This window comes from Patella vulgata, chromosome 2 (assembly GCF_932274485.2).
Source record: "Patella vulgata chromosome 2, xgPatVulg1.2, whole genome shotgun sequence".
NCBI classification, from domain to species: Eukaryota; Metazoa; Mollusca; class Gastropoda; family Patellidae; genus Patella; species Patella vulgata.
The window spans coordinates 483,509-507,442 of NC_065880.2; the positions used below are offsets into that span (position 1 = coordinate 483,509).

General features: G+C 32.2%; 2 protein-coding genes across 3 annotated transcripts in view; both read left to right on the top strand.

The window, feature by feature from the left end:
- LOC130010524 (uncharacterized) overlaps positions 1–23,934 on the top strand; it is a 243,736-nt gene that overhangs the window by 163,567 nt on the left and 56,235 nt on the right. The gene's annotated exons all lie outside the window — the stretch shown is intronic.
- The window catches only part of LOC126811618 (reticulocyte-binding protein homolog 2a), a 170,665-nt gene continuing 147,549 nt past the window's right edge, over positions 819–23,934 (top strand). The window contains exon 1 of the transcript XR_008786127.1: positions 819–876. The gene's annotated coding sequence lies outside the window, so the exon portion shown is untranslated. The remainder of the gene's footprint in view (positions 877–23,934) is intronic.

A 23,934-nucleotide genomic window follows, 5' to 3' on the forward strand; every position in this document is an offset into this window, starting at 1 on the left:
AACCTACTCTTTCCGAAACCGGACCTAAAACTGCGGATCTTCAAAATGATCCACGACTTCATACCCATAGGTGGATTAAGTAAAAGTCGGGTAAAAAGACATCTACCAAACCAGAACAATAGGATAGTAGGATAGGCGACATCAACCAATCCGGAAAAGAGACGCAAATATGTCCGCATATATGCTGTCTGTATTGATCCACTACCAAACAATATGTTGTTTTTTTTTATTAAATAAAGGGAACTTCCCACTAAACCACTCTCAAGGCCACATGAAACGTTACAAAATCATATTCTAAATAACAGGCTGAGGCTTTGGCTCTATGGTATCATTTTTATAGTAGTAAGTGGACAGTGGTCAGTAGACAGGCGAGAGAGAGAGAGAGAGAGAGAGAGAGAGATAACTGGGGTTTAACGTCCACTCTACCCAAATTAGGTCATTTCGGGACTAACATATGGTTTAATTCTATTTCAATAATTCGCTTGTGTGTAGAGGTTTTTGCCACTTGACTCAATGTCAGACCTGATGGTTCCACAAGCACATGTTATACCCCTACACCACCCAACCTCTCTAATATATTAAAGGTTTATAGAGATTAACAGAATCGTTAGTATTTAATATGTCCTGTTTATCATATCACCCAATACAAATCATAGTCTGTTATAGTTATTCATATCCTATTGCTTAGTCTGTCATTTCCACCCATAGGCTATAGTATTTATTTCTATCACTATGATTCATTAATTTACTTTCCGTTTAATTATAATATCCAATAGAAATTACTGACACTATAATATCACAGACCGACTTAATTCTGACACGGATTGCTTGCGTGTGCATTATCAACCTGTCTATCGTGTTTATTACATCGAACGGGTGAGTTATTATTTATTATAATGTAATATCTTTTTTATTATACCAACTCAGGCCTACTATAATCAGAATGGTCTCACTACCGTCGGTAGCGAACTAGCCAGCGAAAAACGTCCACCGATCTAAAACAAGAAAGGTGTTTTGTCTTCACGTCTTACCCCTGAAATGGAACCCCTGAAATGGAACGGGTTGAAGAGAGAGAGAGAGAGAGAGAGAGAGAGAGAGAGATGGGGTTTAACGTCCACTCGACACAAACTAGGCCATTTCGGGACTGTCTTACCCCTGAAATGGAACGGGTTGAAGAGAGAGAGAGAGAGAGAGAGAGAGATGGGGTTTAACGTCCACTCGACACAAACTAGGCCATTTCGGGACTAACATATGTTTTTTAAAATTTTATTTCAATAATTCGCTTGCGCATAGGGGTCTTTAGCAGTGGGAGGAAACCGGAGGACCCGGAGAAAACCAACGAGGTTGGACAGGCGACCCTACTCCTTGTCACGTACAACCGGGGATTCGAAACCACGCCAGTCGACTCAATGACAGACTTTATGATACAGCGCGCGCACGCTAACCATTCAGCCATCCAACCCCCCGACGGGTTGAAGAGATCCAATATGGCTGATGAAGGAAGTAAAATAAAATCCACTTTGATAGCTCTTATAGAAATGAAATGGGGTTTAACGTCCTACTGTTCTGCTCCGACCTGAGCTAATGAAGACGGGCATACGCCAGAAACAGAGGTCGCAGTGGATCAATTTCGAGTTGCGTAAAAATACGCAGACATTCCAAAATTTTGCGTTTTTGCCCTCTACATCTGCGTGACTTAGAGCCTCTCAAAATACTCAATATAGAAGATGCAAAGTCGTTTTGTGAACAACCCTATTTTAAGCGTCCTTATTTCATTGATATGCCTACTGTATTTAGTCTAATGATGACTGGAGGTTAACGGCATGTCTATGGTTGACGGCACAGTCATTTCAATCTTTCACTTCGACAGGAAGTACAGAGAAAACTATTGCTATGAAAGCCAACATTTGATTGGCTGAATGTAAACAGTATACCGTATTCTAGCCAATCCCTAGTCTTGTATGAAATGCGCTTTATTGCATCCAACAGGATAGCTACGTAGGCTTACTGCAATGAACTAATGAATGAAATAAGAGTATGTATAAAAAGAACTACGGAGACTACGTGCCTTGTCTGCGATATCACCTTCGGTGGAAGCGGACGTTAAACACTAAGAACAACAACAACTACGTGCAGTAGAGGTGTGTAAATGCAGGGTGAAGCACATACATTGTACAAACTACGACATAGAATAATCTAATTATTCTCACGTCGGGGCAATTTTCTGCGTGTAAATTACGCAGCGTCCGTCAATATTTGCGTTTATTTTGAAAAAAATGCGTGAAATACGCGGATTTTTGCGTGACTGCGACCTCTGGCCAGAAAGTGTGCTATAAGGGAAATTTTGCCGGACAGCGACACTACGGCCTACTCTTATATCGAATCCCACACAAACCCGAACGGAAAAGACACAAACAACACAAACATTGTAAGCGAAACACAGCAAATATCAAACCAAGTGATTAACAAAAAACATTTCAAATTGGAAAAATTTACCGTTAGATGTGACGGATTTTGTCACGCTTTGTAAAAGAAAACCCAAATTGTTAAAATCGTCACAATCCTGTTAACCTTAAAAATAAAATGGGGTTTAGCGTCCTAGTTGTTTTGCATATTACGCTACGAGAAACATTTTGCCCGGACAGTGGCGCTACTGCCTATTCTTATTTGGAAATATAACACTGTCACTGATTCACTCACATAGGAAACTCGTCTGAAAAACCCCGGAAACTGGGATGTTGCCCATTCTCGACTCTCACTGGACACTGACGTTTAATGACGTCAACCTTCTTTATGGTGCTTTGATTGTCCAGTGAACATACATAGGAAGGCGAACATTGTATTTGGTGTCATGAAATACGTGTCACGTCTTTGTCATAAATTTTCAAAAAATAAAACAAATGCTATCTCCATAATTTATACTTTAAAATTTTCCCCTGATCTTGTCTGATCCTGAAATAAGTTATTTTGAGCATTCTTAATTGCAGAATTTGAAATAATTACATATTTAAATGGAAGTAGTCCTAAGAGACGTAATATTAGACACCGTGTTCATCTTTGAAAATGTTTTATTCCAATACAGAATTTGAAAACTTTATTCCCTTTGGTGCATGGAAGAGACACAGAAATGTGTCTATAATTAATATAGTTTTGATATGAATATTAAATGGTTAATCCTTATTTATGGGCATTTTTTCATGCAAGATGTAACATGACACTTTATAAACTTTATTTATAAAACAATTTACAAATTTACAAATGGAATATTTTCATATTTAACACTTCACTTTTGTGTCAATGTTACATCTCAATCGGGGGGGTGGGGGTGGATGGCTGAATGGTTAGCGTGCGCGCGCTGTATCATTAAGTCTGTCATTGAGTCGACTGGCGTGGTTTCGAATCCCCGGTTGTACGTGACTAGGAGTAGGGTCGCCTGTCCAACCTCGTTGGTTTTCCCCGGGTCCTCCGGTTTCCTCCCACTGCTAAACACCCCTACGCGCAAGCGAATTATGTAAATAAAATTCAACCATATGTTAGTCCCGAAATGACCTAGTTTGTGTCGAGTGGACGTTAAACACAATTTCTCTCTCTCTCTTACATCTCAATCAGCTTATCATCCAAAATGTTTTGATTGATAATTTTGACTACATATTGAAATTGACAACAGTTATAATCACTGCTTAGCTAACAAATGGGTGAATAATAATAAATAAGCACTATTTTCAGTTGTGAAAAATATTTGAAATAAAGTGGGTGTTCATCAATGACCTTTAAAATGAAAACGATAAGCCTTTCAAAGCCTGTTTTAGGGACTTCTTTTTTATTATAAATTGTATTTTTACTTTGTTATTATTTCAGCGCATCTGAACACTTCGGTGAAAGATGCGCTATATAAATGTATTAAATAATAATAAAATAATAATACAATAATAATAATAATAACTAGAAATATATAAATGTATTAAATAATAATAAAATAATAATACAATAATAATAATAATAACTAGAAATATATAAATGTATTAAATAATAATAAAATAATAATAATAACTAGAACTGCGAACCAGTAATGACGGGTTTCACTGGTGCCACGTTACCCTTGAACTTATGTCACTTCCGGTACCAATGAAACCATTAAACAGGTTTCCACATAAGCATTGCACACATCAAATAAAATGGACGCAGAATCAACGAAATCCAGCAATATCAATTCATTTTATAAGATGGCCGCATGAGAACATCACACGAAATGTGTAAGCAGAAAATCTGTTTAAAAGTTGAATTAAACGTGATTTAAACATTTAAAAGTTTACAAGGACACTGTTTTAAAACACTGTGAATAACATATGGACATAATCTTAATGTTTAAAAACACTTAGAAGGTGATTAATATTATATTTAAGTTGACAAATGTACATGACCTCATTAATGAGTGACATGTAATAACAACAAGTCAAACAGCCAGTGAACTAAAAAGAATCTACACAACAAGAGATAACAATGTCCTTAAATACAACAGGAGCCACGAGAAAATTCGTCGCAATCTGAAGAAGACATAAGTATAAATATGGAAGTATAAATTGATTGAAATGAAAAATTGTATGCTTACAAAATAGGACTTAAAATCTATAGTAAGTGATATTACTTCATCGATTGTACAAACATTTCGCGAGGAATTTAGTTCGATACATGAAAAATTGGACCAAACTTTAAAAGACAACGAAATTTTAAAAAAATAAAATAAAAAACTAACGATAAACGAGCTTGAAAAGTTAAGGACGGACGAAGCAATACGAATGGCCAACTACAATGAGCAATACTCACGCAAAAACAATATTCGTGTGCTAGGTTTACAAAACAACCCGCCCTTGATGATAAACAAGTATTCATGCAGTCTATACAAAGGTGTGTCGACATTTCCATTAAATCTGAAGAAATTCAAGCCATTCACCCACTTCCAGTCAGAGACAGAAACAAACCAGTCACAACATTAGTGAAATTATCGAACACCGATATTAAACGCAAAATTATGATGAAAAGAAAACAATTATCTGAAAAAGGTATAAAATGCTACGACGATATCACTAAGAAAAACCTTACTTTAATAAATAGAGCCAACAACACAGACCTGTGCGAAAAAGCATGCTACTTTAACGGACAAATATATGCAAAAGCAGTAAACAAAGTGAAAGTCAAAATAGACCTTTATGACGATCTTCAGTATAAACTATCTGCAGCCAAAAATGAGAGATAATACTCAAATAACTTTGGAGATTCAGCCAATATATCCCTCTATAATTAATTTATATAATCTACTCTAGCCAATGTATTTTGAACTGTAAAACACCATACTGTATGACCCTAACCAAAATACCTGATTTCCCTTTAATGTTTGTCTCTAATCAACCCCTTTATTTTTGCATTTAAGACCTCAGACATATTCATGTATAAAATTGTATTATACATATATGGGCAGTGATCTCCCCAGACAATCGCCAATGGCTATCAACTGCTCTATTTTGGCTAAAAAAAAAATCAGATTTGGCAAAAATTTGGCTAAAGCAATTTGTGCACCTTATACATAAACAATGTGAAAAAATAAGAAAAACTCAAATTGACTAAAACATATCCAAAATGTTTCTTGATTTGGCGAACTATTTGGCTCATGAATTCCTTTGCCAAGGGCTGCCACTGTATATTGGACATGTTTATGTAGGCTAAACTCGCTAAATACCCCAAATAAATAGCAATATATAGCCTTTTTATTACTCTACCAACTACCTTACACATGCAATTACTAAAATGTATTCTTTCATAATTTGTAGTAAAAACAAACACCATTTCTTATTAAAAACCAACTCAATTTGTAAATATTGTAAATAAGTGATAAATGTATCTAACACTAGGTCAATCCAAATGCGTACTCCTACAAGACATGCATACCATTGATACATATACTAATGTCCAAAAGAAAGTATACACTGTGCATTTTGTGCTGCATCAACCAAAGTCGTTTTTCCATGGTATACGGTATTTGGGTAGAATGTCAATTTGTTTCACATTTTTATTTTGCTTAGAAATGTTGAGTTTGGACGGAAGAGACAAACTCAGTAATGCTTTATCAAATGTTTTTAATCTAATCAAAACTTAGTCATACTTTTAGTGTGTATACTTTCTTTTGGACATCAGTATACATTAGTAATCGATACATTTCCGGAAACAACAAAAAAAAACCACATTCAATGTTAGTAGATATATATATTACAAAATAAAATATACATTTATACAAACTATACAAATAACATATTACAAAATTTTATGGTACGTAGTAAACATAAATAGCTATCTACTATACATATACATTAAAAAAAATTATCTTTAAACTAAAAAGACACAAATTCTGTATTAATATACATATAGATGACTCTGAACATTCTATCAAATAACATAAGAGGTTTACGAGATTCGACCAAACGCAAAAACATTTTTCATTGGCTTAAAGATTTAAACTATGACATAATTTTTCTACAAGAAACTCATAGTATTATCCTAGATGAATCGAACTGAACAATGGAATGGGGATCCGAAATGTTTTTTTCCCAGTCACGAAGCAACTCAGCCGGTACTGCCATACTAATTAAAAATAATAACAATATTACCACATCAAATCACTACTCAGACCAAAACGGATATTTTAATATTTTGACAGTAGAAATCGAAAATAAAAAATACATTCTGTTCAATACATACAGTCCAAATTCAGATCACGACCAGGAACTGTACTACAAAAATATTAAAGATATACAACATACATACATGAATGACACGGACCAATATACATCTATAATTGTAGGAGGTGATTTCAACAATGTTCTTGACCACAAACTAGACTGTAGCGGTGGTAACTATAAAATCAAAAAGAAGGGATTACAAGCTATACGAGACCTAATAGATGATCTAACTTTAGTAGACATTTATCGAATAAGAAACCAAACGAAACAATGTTATACATTGCGTCAAAAAAATCCACTAATACAGAGTAGAATTGATTTTTGGCTTATTTCAGACTATTGGCAAGACTGTATACAAAAATGCAGCACAACTCCGGAATTAATTTAAGTATAAACACTAACTTATTGCCTAAGGGACCAGGGCTATGGATATACAACTCATCACTATCCAAAAACAAAACTTACAAAAAATTAATAATTGATTCAGTCTTAGAATGGGAAAAAGAATACTTCAACCAAGAAGACAAAAATGACCTCTGGGATTACATTAAATTTAAAATTAAAACAACATCCATTAAATACAGTAAAGAAAAGGCCAAAATTAGACACTCACTAAAAACTAAAATAAAAACTGAACTAGAAACACTAGAATCTAAATTGAATAATAACTCAAATTGCTTGGATACCTATAACGAATATAATAATGTGAAAAATAATCTTAACAATATATTGACCCGTGAAGTAGAAGGTATTCAATTAAGAACTAAAATAAATTGTTACTAAAAACAACTATTAATAGATTTACTATAAACGGAAATACATCAGTTACTGACAGAAAATGCATTTTAAATGAAGTTCGATCTTTTTATGAAAATCTATATTCTGAGAAATGTCAGTCATCTAACATAAACAATTATGATACATTTGACTACGAATATCTTCCAAAACTAGATATTGACCAGGGAGAAACATTAGAATATGACATAAGTAATGACGAATGTAAAAACGCAATATCATGTTTTAAAAAGAATAAATCTCCAGGAAATGACGGTCTAAGTATTGAGTTCTACGAAGCATTCTGGCCAAATATAAATGGTGCGCGGAAAAAAAGTCACAGGAAAAAAAGTCACAGTAAAAAAGTCACAAATTTGCCTAAGGTGATATCGTAGACAAGTATATAAACAATGATGGGTTAGTTGTATTTTACGTCCGCTTCCACCGAGGTGATATCGCAGACAAAATATATAAACAATAACATACATAGCGTTATATATAATTTGCATGTAGAAGCCATTGGATCTAATTACTTTATTAAACAAACACAATAAGTGGCTTAAAATTTAACAAAGACAACTGATCAACTCACAGCACTGATCAAAGAGCCAATCTGTTTGTATAGTGTTTGCAGCAAGGTAATGTAGAGTAACAGTACAGACCTAACAAGAATACCTACATACAAACAGCTTTATAATAAATTCATGATTAAATACAATTTACCCACGATCTATTAACCAAACCTAATTAACTCAAAGACAAATAACTTAAAGGTGCAAGGATATACTCACTCTACAATACAATATATATAAGTTGTGACTTTTTTTCCTGTGACATTTTTACCGTGACGTTTTTACTGTGACTTTTTTTCCTGTGTTTTTTTTCCTAGATTCATATAAATAAATATGTTTTAGCATCTTTTAAATACAGTTTCGAAAACAATAAACTATCTACCTCTCAAAGACAGTCATTAATTAAACTATTACCTAAACACAATAAGGACAAAACAAATTTGGAAAATTGGCGACCCTAACAAATGTCGATGTAAAAAATATTAAGTAAAGTTCTTTCTAATCGTATCAAACCTTTCCTAAATCACCTCATACATCCAAATCAAACTGCATTTGTCCCTGGTCGGCATATACAAGAAAATATACGCATTATAGACGATAGCATTCATTTAGCAAAACAAAAACGAATTACAGGATTATTATTAGCTTTAGATTTTCAAAAAGCATTTGACAGTATATCACATAAATTTATGATGCGGACTTTAATTATTCTGGGCTTTAAAAAAAACTATATACGATGGATAGAGACTCTATATTCGGACATAACAGGTTATATCATTAATAACGGCTTTACAACACCAACATTCCAAATTAAAAGAGGAGTGAGACAAGGAGACCCAATGTCTAGCAATCTGTTCATTTTAGTTATAGAAATTCTGTTTCACAATATACGTTTAAATAGAGAAATAAAAGGAATAATATTCGCAAAAGCAGAAATAAAATTAGCAGCATTTGCAGACGAGTTGACAGTTTTACTAAGACTTTAAATCAGCGAGACATTTATTTGAAATAATAAAACTTTACAGTAAAATATCTGGTTTAGAAATAAACATACTAAAATCAGAAATCATGAACCTGAACTTCTCAAGTAACAATACCGCACACAGTTTAAACAATATTGGATTTTAACATTTCTCGGACGAAATTAAAAGTTGTGGCATTTGTTCCTAGAACAATCAAAGTGTATCAACACAAAAAAACTTTCAGGTAAAAATTGATGAAATTATAAAGATACTAAATATTTGGAAAGAGCGAAATCTAAGCCTCATGGGGAAAAATACAAATCATTAAAACATTTTACCTATCGAAAATAATCTTTCCCATAATGTCAATAGAAACGCCAGAAAACATTAAGAATCAATTTAATGCATTAATTTATAAATTTCTCTGGAACGGTCGTGACAAAATTAAAAGAAATGTTATAACACAAAATATTGAAAACGGAGGCCTAAACATGATTCAACGAATTCCTAAAATGTCGAAGTATCTTTTGGATCAAAAACCTAACAACATCAATTGATCAAACATGGAAAATACCCTTTCGATACATCTTGGAAAAATATAATGGTGAAATACTACCAATGTGTAATTACGAAAAAAATATTCCAATATCTTCTCCATTTAATAAACAAATTTTTAATCATTGGCACGATATATTCACGACACATATTGTTTACCTAATACCATTGAAAAATCAGGTCATATGAAATAACAAACACATTAAAATTAATAAATCATCAATATATAATAATACATTATTTAAGAATAATGATTTAAAATTTGCCACAGATATTATAAATATAAGAAATAATGCAAATAATTTAATTATTAGAAGCTTAAAGTCATCAATTAAATCTGTATCTAAAAATATATTATATAACAATCAACAAGTCATAAATGACCCAGAAACTCCAAACCCTAATCTATATGAATATTTAAAAAAAATAATTGAAACGATTTATAATAAAGATCTATCAAAAATAAAAAGTAAAAATATCTACAACACATTAATCCCAAATAAACTTCAAAAACCGACATCAATAGAAAAATGGGAACGACTACTTAATATCGAACTAAACAAAGAAAACACAAAAAAAATATTTCAAATATCGAAAAGAGGCCGGGGAAAATTGCCTCGTTTACTAAGCGTGTTTTTTTTTTTTATCTAAGATAATTATTAGCGGTATTTGCTATCAACAAATTGAGCCATACAAATAATGTTCGGACCATCATGTGACAAATTGCCGATCTACAAATTTGATTATTTATTTGGGACATGATATTGTCCATAGTTATGGTTTACTATACTGGAGTTCTATCGTGTATAATAAACGCTCTCCAAGCGAAAAAAACATAACAATGTCACGTGTTAATATTAAATATGGCGGATAAAAGCGTTCTTTGATTACATGCTGTTTAGTTTCAATATGAAATAACACGGCAATCTGTATGTACGGGGAAAAGAGAATGAATTTCCCCAATTCCAAAAATAGATGACTGGAATATTTATTGAATGGAAAGTGAATATTTTATATACAAAAATCTTCGGATTTGTAGTTTTCTAGCTTGGGTGGATCTGTGATTTGAATCCATGTAACGAGGACAGTAAACAATTCGATCACGGTACACTATGGTAAACTTTTATAGGGTATCCCTATTTATATTAGCTTCTCGTCACATATCTGTATTATGATACTGCATTTTCCATAAGTTCAGTGTTTTATACATTTTATTATGAAATTGTAATAAATGTTTTACATCAATGAATAAAATAAAAAGTAAAATCTACAATTTAAAACAGTACCATTACATTGGGATTTGACGCCCTACAAATCACTAAAAGTATAACAATTGTTTGTTGAACCAGCTTTACTAATGCGTTTTTTTTCCAATCCAGAAAACCTCCTGGACTATGTTTTTCTGTTGTATTTAAGTTATTATTTTTTAGAAATAAATTCAAAAGAACGCGTCTTTACAAATTTAAATATAACCACAAATAAGTGATTATTTTGATGCACACTGTCATACACGATGCTAAGATGGGTATTAATGGTTTGTATTTGAAAATCAAATTATACAAGAGAAAAATATTAAGATATATGTTTAAACAACGCCCTTATCAGTTACTGCTTCGGGGAATATCATTTGATAATTTAGATGATCAGCATTAAACACCGTTATGCTGTCAATCGTGAATGAAGGGGTGGAGTGTATAATTAATTAGGGGATTGGGTTGAAGGGTTATGGCTACCATCTTATGCAGATTTATTGTGTATTGTATTTCCGGTCTTATAAAGCTCTATTCTTACATAAAGCAATTAAATGCCAAGTAAGTGCAACTAAGTTTTCCATTTATTACGGGTGTAGATATCGAAATATTGAGGCTTAATTTCGATCTAAATATATAGAAAAATATCATTCGTATAACTGAAGCCTGTTTAGTTCTGAATACCCAATATGGATTTATTCTGGCTTACTTAATGTAATGAGCCGACAAATTCATCGCTGCGCGTTTATATAACTTTGCTCCAATAATGACATTTTGTGCAATGTTAAGGGATTTCAAAAGAAACATAGTCAATGCTATAGTCAAGTTATTTTTCTACAGTAAATATAAGAAATAAACTGACGTATTGGAAATATGAAATTGTATGCCTTTTTTTACTTAATGGCTTATTTGTTGTGTTTGGTGGTTCTTCTTTTGCATATGTTAGATTAGATAAACGCTAATTTCTTGTCTGCGATATCAGTTAGGTGGAAGCGTACGTCAAGTAAAACTATGTCACACACACAGCGTTCTTAATTAATTTATGGCCCCGATCAGGTATCACAACACGACAGATGTTACTTAACACCTATATAGGTCAACGTTATCAAGGATTCTAATCAACCAACCATCACAAAAAATGACATTATTGATTACCCATTTTGACTGTATATTCTTGATACTAGTGCACGAATATTCTATTTACTAATGATAAGAAATATCAAAGTTATAATTTATGAACTATTTAAATGTTCAAATAACATCCTAAGTATTATGATATCGTCAAGTTTAAATCACAACCTTATTCGGTGATTATAAATTTATGGAACTTATAACCTTAGCTGAATCCACACAAGACAGATACAATACTGTGTTATCGTTTGGTTTCTTTCAATTAAATATAACGTACGCGTCCAACTAATTGATATCGCAGTCAAGAAATTGGTGTTTATCTAATCTAACATATGCAAAAGAAGAACCACTAAACACAACAAATAATATATTATTATTATTCACAAAAGTATAAAATTTAATATTTCCAATACGTCAGTTTATTTTTTATATTTACTGTAGAAAAATAACTTGACTATAGCATTGGCTATATTTCTTTTGAAACCCCATAACATTGCACAAAATGTCATTATTGGAGCAAGGCTATATATACGTGCATTTAATTGTCAATTAAATGGAAAATAAAGCACACAATTCATACATTAAAATTTAATTAAAACGTTTAATTATTGAGACATGGACATCAATAATGCGATAATAATATATGTGATGACCTGTATTCTTGTCTTGTCTATTTCTTTGTTTTAACATTTCTCTGATTATAATATAGTTTGGACTGGTTTTATTTTCCCAAAAAATAAAAGAAATCTTAATTTTCACAAAGATGAATCATGTTGATGCTGCCATAACATTGTCCAAATTATCTTTAATGAACGGCAAACAATTATCGAAACTCTCCGACCCGATAAACAACACATTCGTGTCTTGCTATATAGAGACACCAGATCCGACAAATAAACTAACCAAAATATCGTATGTACTGTTCATGGTTTAATTAATCTAACCATGCGCTTTGACATTTAAAAATAAATAACTATCAACTTCAAATAAGATTTTTATTACACCTGTGAACTAGTAATTTAATATAGTTTATTCTAAATTCATTACGGATCTTACAATTTTATTGGATCCCCGGCCTGCCCGCCCAAGATTTTAGAGTGATACATAACTAAGCAGTCGAGTATCGACCTTTTTTGGTTCTGTTCAGCTTGTAAAACTTATTTGTTTAAATTATTGGGAAAAGAATGGTTTCTTGTGTAATTTTCCTATCATCTGGAAAATCGTTTTTTGTATTTTTAAAAACCCTAAATGTATTGACTTAGATTATAAAATTTTACATAATATATTATGGTCAACGGAAAAGCTATTTAAGATAGGTAAAGTATAGTTGGACGCGTACGTTATATTTAATTGAAAGAAACCAAACGATTAATAAGCAAAGAACCAATCGGACACCATTCTCTGAATTTAAATAACCTTTGATTGTATGTATCGAAGGGCAACCGGTTGGCGCCGAAATGTAAATCAACAATTATCACAGCATTGTATCTGTCTTGTGTGGATTCAGCTAAGGTTATAAGTTCCATAAATTTATAATCACCGAATAAGGTTGTGATTTAAACTTGACGATATAATAATACTTAGGATGTTATTTGAACATTTAAATAGTTCATAAATTATTACTTTGATATTTCTAATCATTAGTAAATAGAATATTCGTGCACTAGTATCAAGAATATACAGTCAAAATGGGTAATAAATAATGTCATTTTTTGTCATTATGTCATTTTGTATTTCTAATCAATTAATAATTGTAATTTCTAATCAATGATGTTCGGCGAAATACGGGAACAGTCCAAAGTGAACGGCCGTTCTATCTAAACGTTTTTATTATAATTATTTTATCATTTGTGAATCAGCCATTCCTATATTTACTGTCGCATTGTAATTTTTCCTTGATTTTTCGCCCGGAACGATATGGTACACGTTCATTGTGTCTCAAATATTGGATATTAGGATCCCACATTTTCACGACTATATAACAATATCATCAAAACTTTAAATCTTTCAACGATTTAACAAGAAGGTGCTAAATAAATGATTACAACCACAAATTGCATTGTTGTGTAGTCCTCTAAGACATGTTATGACTAAGCAAATCATATAAAGAAAAATATTTAGAATATTTCCAATTAAACTTTTAACCGTTGTAAATAAATACAAAAAGCAATTCGAAAAATATACCATAAGTAAAGGAACCATCGCAGTGAATAAAGCTATTAATATGCCGTTAACCCATGACGCAAACCGAATGGTGTTTTATAGTAAATTAGACTGTTTGTTTCTTTTATTTAAAGTTAAAAATCGGTGCTTATCTCATCAATTAACCCGGAAGGCTTAAAATTTTAAAATAAAATCTTTAGCACTCTCATTCTTTTCGTAGATGTTTACGCAGTATATATTATCTATTATATATAGCTAATCGTATTGTACACATAATAATATTACATAACTCTATTAGTGGAGTTTTACTTGACCGCTTGAGACCAAATAAAATTACAGTGCCTAAATGAAGAACATTGTCTTTTAGAATGCGAATTATATAGCGATTTTAGGAATGTTTTATTCACTTTTATACAGGATGCGTCTTTTAATAGCTCTGATAAAATGTCTTTTATTCTGTCCAGTGACGAAGTAGTTAAGTTGAGTGCCAAAACCTGCTGCGATATTTTAAAAAGACGGAGGCAAACTTTATACCCATGTTCGTGATTGGGTTCCTATTTTTAGCCTAGTGTAGATGTAAATTTTAAAATTCACATTGTATGTGTGTTTTTCTATTATTTGTATTTTACTATGCTTATTTATTTGTGTCTATATAATGTACATCTCGTCTCTCCTAATTCTTAATGAATGGCAGTTTCTTTTAATTCTTAGTATATTATATTTTTTGAATGTGATGTATTTATAACTGGTGAGAGGTTAATAAACAGCAACTACTACTTCTAATTCATTACTACTTATATTTATTTTCATTATATTCTTAATTAGAAGTTTAAAATCTGTTTAATAATGACATCTAGTAGATGTTGAATATCTTCGTTCAATTATGTACAAACCGGGCAATATTCGTCACTTACTTTACCTATCTTAAATAGCTTTTCCGTTGACCATAATATATTATGTAAAATTTTATAATTTAAGTCAATACATTTAGGGTTTTTAAAAATACAAAAAACGATTTTCCAGATGATAGGAAAATTACACAAGAAACCATTCTTTTCCCAATAATTTAAACAAATAAGTTTTACAAATTTAGAGCTGAGACATTTTTGATAACAACACTTAGATGTTAATTGATTCGGTGTCACAAATTCATTCATCATCTATCACGTGGCTCGTGTTGGTGGAAGAAATTGTTGTTATATTCAAGTTGGTTTGATTTTTTCTCACCCATGATTGGGGAATGCTTAACTTAATTAATTCGTTTTATCTAATAATTGTGCTATATCTGCGTTTAGGCCAGTAGGCTTGAATTAAATTGATAATATGTTTTGAAGATGTTAACCTAGGCTTAGTATTATCCACAATATCAGACATTAGTCTAATACCCGAAATAGTGAACGTATCATTGTTTAAAGGTTTGTTATACTTGCTATATGTATTATTGAATCTGGAACCGGTCTTGTGCCTTTGTTTAAATCATCCTAAGATTCTAATAAGTTTTTTTATATAAAATTAAGTAAATTTTTCAGGTGGTCAAAACACTTAGATGCATACATCACAACACCCTGGTTTAGACAACTTGAAATTGAAATAGTTTTATTGTTGTACACATCAGGAAAGAAATTGTGTTATTTCACAGCTGAATTGTATGGCAAGAACCGTAGAAGCGGGGTGTTCCCACTTAGCCGGCAAGCTTTGATGTCAAATTTTGCCGCTAATCCAGAGTTAATCCTAGAACAATGGTGTTATAAACTATAGTCCATATCTTTTTTAAGACTAAAACTGTATTGATTTTAACAAATTTAACTTTTATTAAATAACATTAAATAGCTTACACATATAAAAATATATTGATTTTAACAAATTTAATATTTATTAAATAACAAGTTTTTGTTGAACATTTCCAATGGACGGCATTTGGTCTGCTTGACTCTATACTGAACTTGTAACTATTGTGTATAAAATATCGGCCACCTCGATTATTGGAGATAAAGCAAATATTAACCTGAACGTTTGCCATTTTAAAATAAATATAATTTCGACACAGATCGACCATCTATTTATATTAATATACTGAATTGAATTCATGTTTGAAATCATAACGCCGGCATGAACTGTGTTCAAAATGTCATTAATTAGTTGGTCAATAAATTTTATTAAGAGCTCATTAACGCTGAACACTAGTGAACAGTTCTTGAGTGACTAATTTTAAACAGACTATAGTTTTAAGATCAATCAGAGTGTCAGAGGATTAACAGTCTGCCGGCTAAGAGGGAACACACCGTAGAACCACCTTGTAGGGAATAACTTTTAATCTTTAACACCCTTATACACACTGTCAGCGGCATTTTTGGCCTACAATCACTTAACCTTAATCCAAACTTTAAATTTATTTATTTATTTATTAAAGTGTCACAAATCATAAGATATATCAATATATAAAATTCAGTACAGGGTGCATTAAGATTTCCGGCCAATATTGGCCTACGAGACACTGCTGTTAAATACTATATGTTAGTGTAAAATGTCCGGACATACATAATAAAATACATAATATACATAATTAAAACGTGCAACAACCAGGGTATGTTGACACGAAGAATCGCTTATTATAAAACAAAATCAAAGACAAATATATCATAGAATACGGTATGGGGAAATGTTTACGGTTAGACGGAGAGCTGTTTTCGTTTGTAATACATCTGTTCTAGAAATTTACCTAAACTTGTTTGTGCGTAGTCATCGGACATGATCATCAAAAAGAGCTCATATGAATATTCATCATAATTTGGACTTGTATTGTTTACAAAGTCTGCAAGGATTTCACGTCTGATATCATTATATGCTTTACATTTCATTATCACATGGAATTCATTTTCAATTTCGTTCTGGTCACAATAATTACATAGCCGATTTTCTAACAGTATGGGAGGTTTACTGTAACGACCCGTTTCTATAGCAATTGGTAACGAGCCACTACGGGTCTGACTGATTAACCGTCGTTGGTGACGAGTTATCTTAGGGTTTGTTACATAAGATTCGGTTATTCGGATGTGTTTAAATTGTCTATAGGTTCTGAGTTTATTTCCATTAACATTGTTTTTTATCATTATACATATCATTTGACCAGTTAAGGGAGTCAAGTTCATCAAATCTGAGTTTAGCTTCATTTACAGCATATTTGACAGAATTTATATTAAATTTTATCAATTTAAATCTTTCAACGGTTTAACAAGAAGGTGCTAAATATTTCCATTTAAACTTTTAACCTCTGTAAATTAATACAAAAATCAATCATAAGTAAAGGAACCATCTCAGTGAATAAAGCTATTAATATGCCGTTAACCCGTGACGCGAACCGAATGGTGTTTTATAGTAAATTAGACGGATAAAACATATAACGTTGCCCATGAACACAAATGACGAGTTTAAGACAAACCAATGGCGGAATGGAATTGATTAATGGAATAAAATATTTATGTATGGACACTAAGTTTTCTGGTTAGACTTTAGCCTAAAAAACATGCGTGCTGATGACAATTTTGGCAGTCATATCTGAATGACTCAAAAACTGATTATATTTCTTTAACTTTTGATATACCTAAATTCGGGCTATTATTTATGGTAGAAAGATATAATAAAATGACCTAAAGCTTTAAAACATATTTTTAAATATTATGTTGATGCACCCTAAATTGAATTTGAAGCACCAAGGATAAATAAATAAAAATAGCTATAATGCATGATTTTATTGTAACTAGTGAACTGATAAATATTGTACAATTTATCTAAAGAGTACGTTAGTCGTCAGAAAATTTATGAAAACGTGGTACTTCTCTGGTATCTAGTTAAATAAACACTTACCCACATCTTGGCATAAACATGATTTAAAATGATCACGGCTAAAACAATTCCGTGCGGATCAAGAATTCTTTATGTAAGCGTAAATGCACCACACTTTATATCTCCATAAGATGGTAACTATAATCCTTCAATCCAATCCAATAATATTCTTCGCTTATATAATTAGATTTTCAAATACAAACCATTAATACTTATCTTAGCATCAAAACAATCAACCATTTGTGGTTATATTGAAATTTGTAAAAGACGCATTCTTTTTGGATATATTTTTAAAAAATAATAACTTTAATACCACAGTCCAGTAGGTTTTGCTGTATTGGAAAAAAACATATCAGTAACGCTTTTTCAACAAGCAATTGTTATACTTTTAGTGATTTTTGTAGTTTGTCAAATCACAATGTTATTGTACTGTTTTAAATTGTAGATTGTATTCATTCATGTAAAACATTTATTACAATTTTATAGTATATAGTAATAAGGTATTTATAGGGTAGTACCCTCAGTGTGATTAGTAATAGGGTATTTAGGATATGACCTTCCGTGTGATTAGTAATTGGGTATCTATAGAGTAGGACCCTTAGTGTGGTTAGTAATAGGGTATTTATAAGGTAACACCAGGTAGTACCCCCAATATGGTTAGTAATATGGTATTTGTAGGGTAGGACCTTTTATGAGCATCTGTTCTTCGCCCCATCCGAAAAACTAGACAAACTTGATAGTAAAATATGAAATTCGTTTACAAAATGTAAACAGTTTTATGGCAGATTTTGGTATTTATTTTATAGTTATCCGTGTGTATGGCTTTGTAAATTTTTAGTGATTTGTATCTGCGCATGTGCATGTTAAAGGTCAACAAGTCATTATCAATTATCATGGTACTAGGTGGAAATGCGTCAAACAGGAAATGCGTCAAACAGGCCATAGAAATTAGAAGCCTTTCATATATTCAATAATATATTAATTTCCGTAACCTTTACACACTATGTTTCCGTTGTATTAATTGGTGTTGTTTATGAATCATATATACAACAGCCATGTATATGTTATATGACAAGTGTGTCGGTAAGGAAAGTGAAACACGGGTTGATTTTCGTCTCATTTAAAAAGCAAATTACGTAAAGTAGCAATGATCATGAAAAAAAACCAATTAGTCGTAATATACTGGTTAACACGCCCTAAATGACTTTTTTTTATTAACCAATCTAAACTTAACGACGACAATAGTAACTTGCCAGTTCTTCAACAAAGTCTAAACTCTCTTACAGAGATCGTACTAAGCCCAAAAGAAGTTAAATATATCATTCTATGTTTAGATACTTCAAAAGCTAAAGGCCCTGATGATATCAGTTGGAAAATATTAAAAACTATTGTAAAGGCCGACGCGGCTATCCTGAATAATGATTTGATAACTATTAACAACTGGTCAAAGACATGGCTTGTAACTTTCAACCCCCTAAAAACTGAAACAATAACTTTTTCAACTAATATAAATTTAACTAAACCACACTGTATAAATAAAAGAAGTATCGGAGCATAAACATCTTGGGCTAAACTTTCAACCAAATTGCAAATGGGATGTCCATATAAATCATATCTGTAATAAAGTGGGGAAACATCAATTGTTTTAGATCATTAAAATATCGACTTAATAGAAAATCATTAAACATCATCTATACTTCTTTTATTTTACCACATTTTGATTATGCTGGCGTAATTTGGGCTGGTTGTTCAAACAAATTAGTTTCACAATTAGAAACTTTACAGTTAGATTCACAAGGACTATTTGTGGAGCGGTTAGAGGTACAAGCCATGCAAAACTCTAAAGAAACAGGATTTGTTCCATTAGCTGAACGTCGACGAAGACACAAATTAAAATTATTCTATAAGTTAATCAATGGTCTAGCTTCTTCATATATTTCTAACCTTATTTTAAAGAAAAAATCACCATATCTTCTACGAAACTGTAATAATCTCGAAGAGTACTTTTGTAGAACAAACATTTTTTCAAATTCATTTATTCCGTCGACGATCAGAGAATGGAACACATTGGAACCCGAAATACAAAATTCAAATTCTGTCTCATCATTTGTTTCAAGCTTGATTAAAAACGACCGTATTATTCCACAGTACTATTATATTGGAGATAGAAAAAATCAAATAATACATAGTAAACTGAGATTAGGCTGCAGTGATTTAAATGGTCATAAGTTTTTGAGACATTTAACAGATAGCCCCCCGCCTGCGCGTGTGGTCACCATTTAGAAGATTGTTATCATTATCTACTAGTATGGTCCTTGCATTCGGGTGCCCGAGGCCAAACTATTGGTTTACTAAAGCAGCAATTTCAAGATATTAGTATTTTATTAAATGGCCAGATTGTCCTCTCAGTTGATCAAAATGAGTTCATTTTTAGCACTGTTCATAATTTCTCAAAATTGTCAAAACGTTTCTAACGTCCAAATCATTCCGTCTATATACTGCCGCACTACTATATTGGTGGATGTCAGCTGTTTCGTAACCTGGCTGTTTCGTACTTAGTTCATTCGTACCTCACATGAGCCGTTTCGTACTTCACGTCGTACCTCAAATTGATTCGTACCTTTTCCTATGTTGTTGAAATCTGTTAAAAGAAATTGAAATAAAGGTGAAACGATTTGATCAAATCCAACGGCTACGCTAAATTTATAAAAATGGCTGTCGAGCCATAATTAGAATATGCACGAGATTAGTTTATTTTCCTAAATGTGTTTGAATGAAATTGAAATAAAGGTGAAACATAATAAAACGATTCGATCAAATTCAACGGCTGTGCTAAATTTATAAAAAATTGCTGCCGAATGAGCATTAGCTACGATGATTTAATAGCGAATTTTATGCATTGATAATTACATGAATATAAAACATTTAAATCATATACCACAGCCTGTTCAAATATTAAAAAGAGAATTAGCTACAATGATTTAATAACAAAAAGCGAATTGTTGCATTTAAAAAAAAATAATAGAAATTTCCATATTGATATTACACAGCCTGCCCAATAGTAGTAATTCACACACAAAGAATATATTTAAACTAAATTTGCTTCAGCATTTTACTAAATTTACATCGATTACGATCGAAAGCCATTTTCATGCAGTTGGGTTTTTCAATAACAGAATTACCCCGTGATATAACAACGGTCCATGATATAACAGATCAAAGAAACGGGTCGGCCGACACTCATCTTCACACGTTGACACCTTTTGGAGACTTAATGTGTTCTATTTTTAGGCTCAAATTACCAAATCATATCAGAAAGCATGCAGTCCCCCTAACAGCGAGTTAAATTGATTTAAGGTTTATTATGTAATGAATAATACAATACGTGTCGCATTTGGGATTCTTAGTATGTTCAATCGTTTTTAACCGCTTTAACAACCACCAATTAATTATCGTCAATAATCACGAATCACAATCACAACCCAGTCAGCAGAATGGGTTCAATAATCAACACCAGATTAAATACTTTTTCAATCGTTTTTTTAAACTGCTTTAACAATCACCAATCAAGTGTCGTCAATAATCACAACTCACTGAGCAGATTGGATTCGATAGTCAACACCAGGTTATAGTTTATTATTTCAATTTCTTTCAACAACATATAGATTTATTTTTATTTCTTTCAACATCATATAGGAAAAGGCACGAAACAATTTGAGGTACAAATCACGTGTGTATTCTAATTCTCGTTCGGCGGCCATTTTTTATAAATTTAGCGCAGCCGTTGGATTTAGGAAAAGGAACTAATCAATTTGATGTACAAATCTCGTGCATATTCTTATTCTGGTTCGGCATATTCAATTTCTTTCAACTGATTTCAACAACATAGGAAAAGGTACAAATCAATTTGAGGTACGAAGTGAGGTACGAATGAACTAAGTACGAAACAGCCAGTAACGGAACGGAAAACTGTATATATGTATAAATGTGTAGTTTATATTTAAATCTCAAATAATTTTATATTTTGTATGTTTATATGTTCTTGATGTACATAAATTAAACTTATTTTTGTAAATTCTGGGGAGGAGTCAACATAGGCCCAGCCTGTTCTCCAATCCATTTTCAAATGAAATAAAATACTGTTTACAAAAAACCCCAAACAATTAGTCGTAATATACAGGTTAAAACAGTATCAGTAAACCGTAATTAACAAATTAGAACAGATACTGGTTAAAACAATTAGCCGTAAATACTGGTTTTATTAGCCACAATAAAACGTTAACCATATAACTAAAATAGCTCGCTTTTAGTATTACGTTGCCATATTTATTACGCCTTTATATTCTCTGGGATTTTCAGGTCGTGCAATTTACAGTGAACTATAATCCCCGGGAATTCCCGATTCAAAATAAATTGTAAATGAAATGAAATTGGGTTAAATGCTGAATACATGTTCATCAAAATGACAAAACCTTTATGGAATGAAATATTGGTGAACTTTGATGGTAAGTCACGACAAAAACAATGAAAAATGATTCTATTTGAAAAGATCATACGCCACACAATGATGTAAGCATAGATAAGTTTCAATCTGATGTATTATCCATGAACAGTTCACAGTTGACATCAATATATTTAACACATGTGAATGGGGTTTAACGTCCTGCTGTTTTGCTTCTATTGGGCTAATGAACACTTGCATGCGCCAAACAGTGTGCTATGAGGGGAAATTTCGCCCAGGATCGGCGCAAGACCTACTCTTATTTCAAATTCCAAGTCATGGGTTCTTTTACGTGCACACAAATGTGTACATGGGACCTCTGTGTCTATTCCAATCTGAATGACTATACCTTGCCCTTTGCAAGTGCCCTCCACTCTACACCACTAACAAGTGTGAACCACTCAGGACAATATCGATGTATTTGTACCATGATCGAAGGAGAGGGGTTCACTAGTCTGCGGGTGCACTAGTCCGCCGCTATAAGAAATCTATAAATATGGTTATCAATAAACCTAATCCTAACCGAACCCAAATAATATATATCGGTGGACTAATGATCCCCAACTATTACTTAATCCTTACCCTAATAATATATATCGGTGGACTAATGATCCCCAACTATTACTTAATCCTTACCCTAATAATATATATCGGTGGACTAATGATCCCCAACCCTTACTTAATCCTTACCCTAATAATATATATCGGTGGAGTAATGAACCTGCGGACTAGTGAGCATTCCCCGATCGAACATAGACCTTCAGGTTAGCAAGCCAATGTCTTACTCACTGAGCTACCGCGGACCCCCCCCCCCCCCCACACACACACACAATGACATGAGAATACTGACTTAGACTTTGTCTCGTTGATAGAACATTTTACTTCACTTGTTTCTAGCCCGTTTGTTGATATATAATTTTCTCTAAGCTATATTTTATATATTATATATGATGTTATTGACAGGTTGTTTGAATATAGATCATTACCATGACGACGTATTAAAATACAATCGTAAAAACATAAAACAATTCTTTGAAAAATGACATTAAAATTCTCTGTCGTAAGAAGAGAGGACGGGCCATCTTCTTCTTTCTCATAATAAATGTAAATTAAAATTGGAGGTCTAGCTAATTCATTGGCTAGAATTCAATACCGATAGAATTTTAAATAAAAGTAGGGAAAAAGAATCCGCTTACTTTGTAGAAAAGCGAAGTTCTCGCAGTAAAACCCATATAGATGGAAGGGATTGTAAAGGGGGGTGGGGTGTGTGCGTTGTCCTTGACCAGTGGTCTGCGCTAATAATAAAATGGTGCCCCGTTCAGGTGTAAAATCGTATTTTTATATTTAGTTGATGGCTGTAAACTTTAATTACTTGCTGCCAATCGTCCAAGTCCTGTAGTCCAAAGGGGATTGGACAAAAAAAAATTATACCGACGTCGAATAAATGAAAGT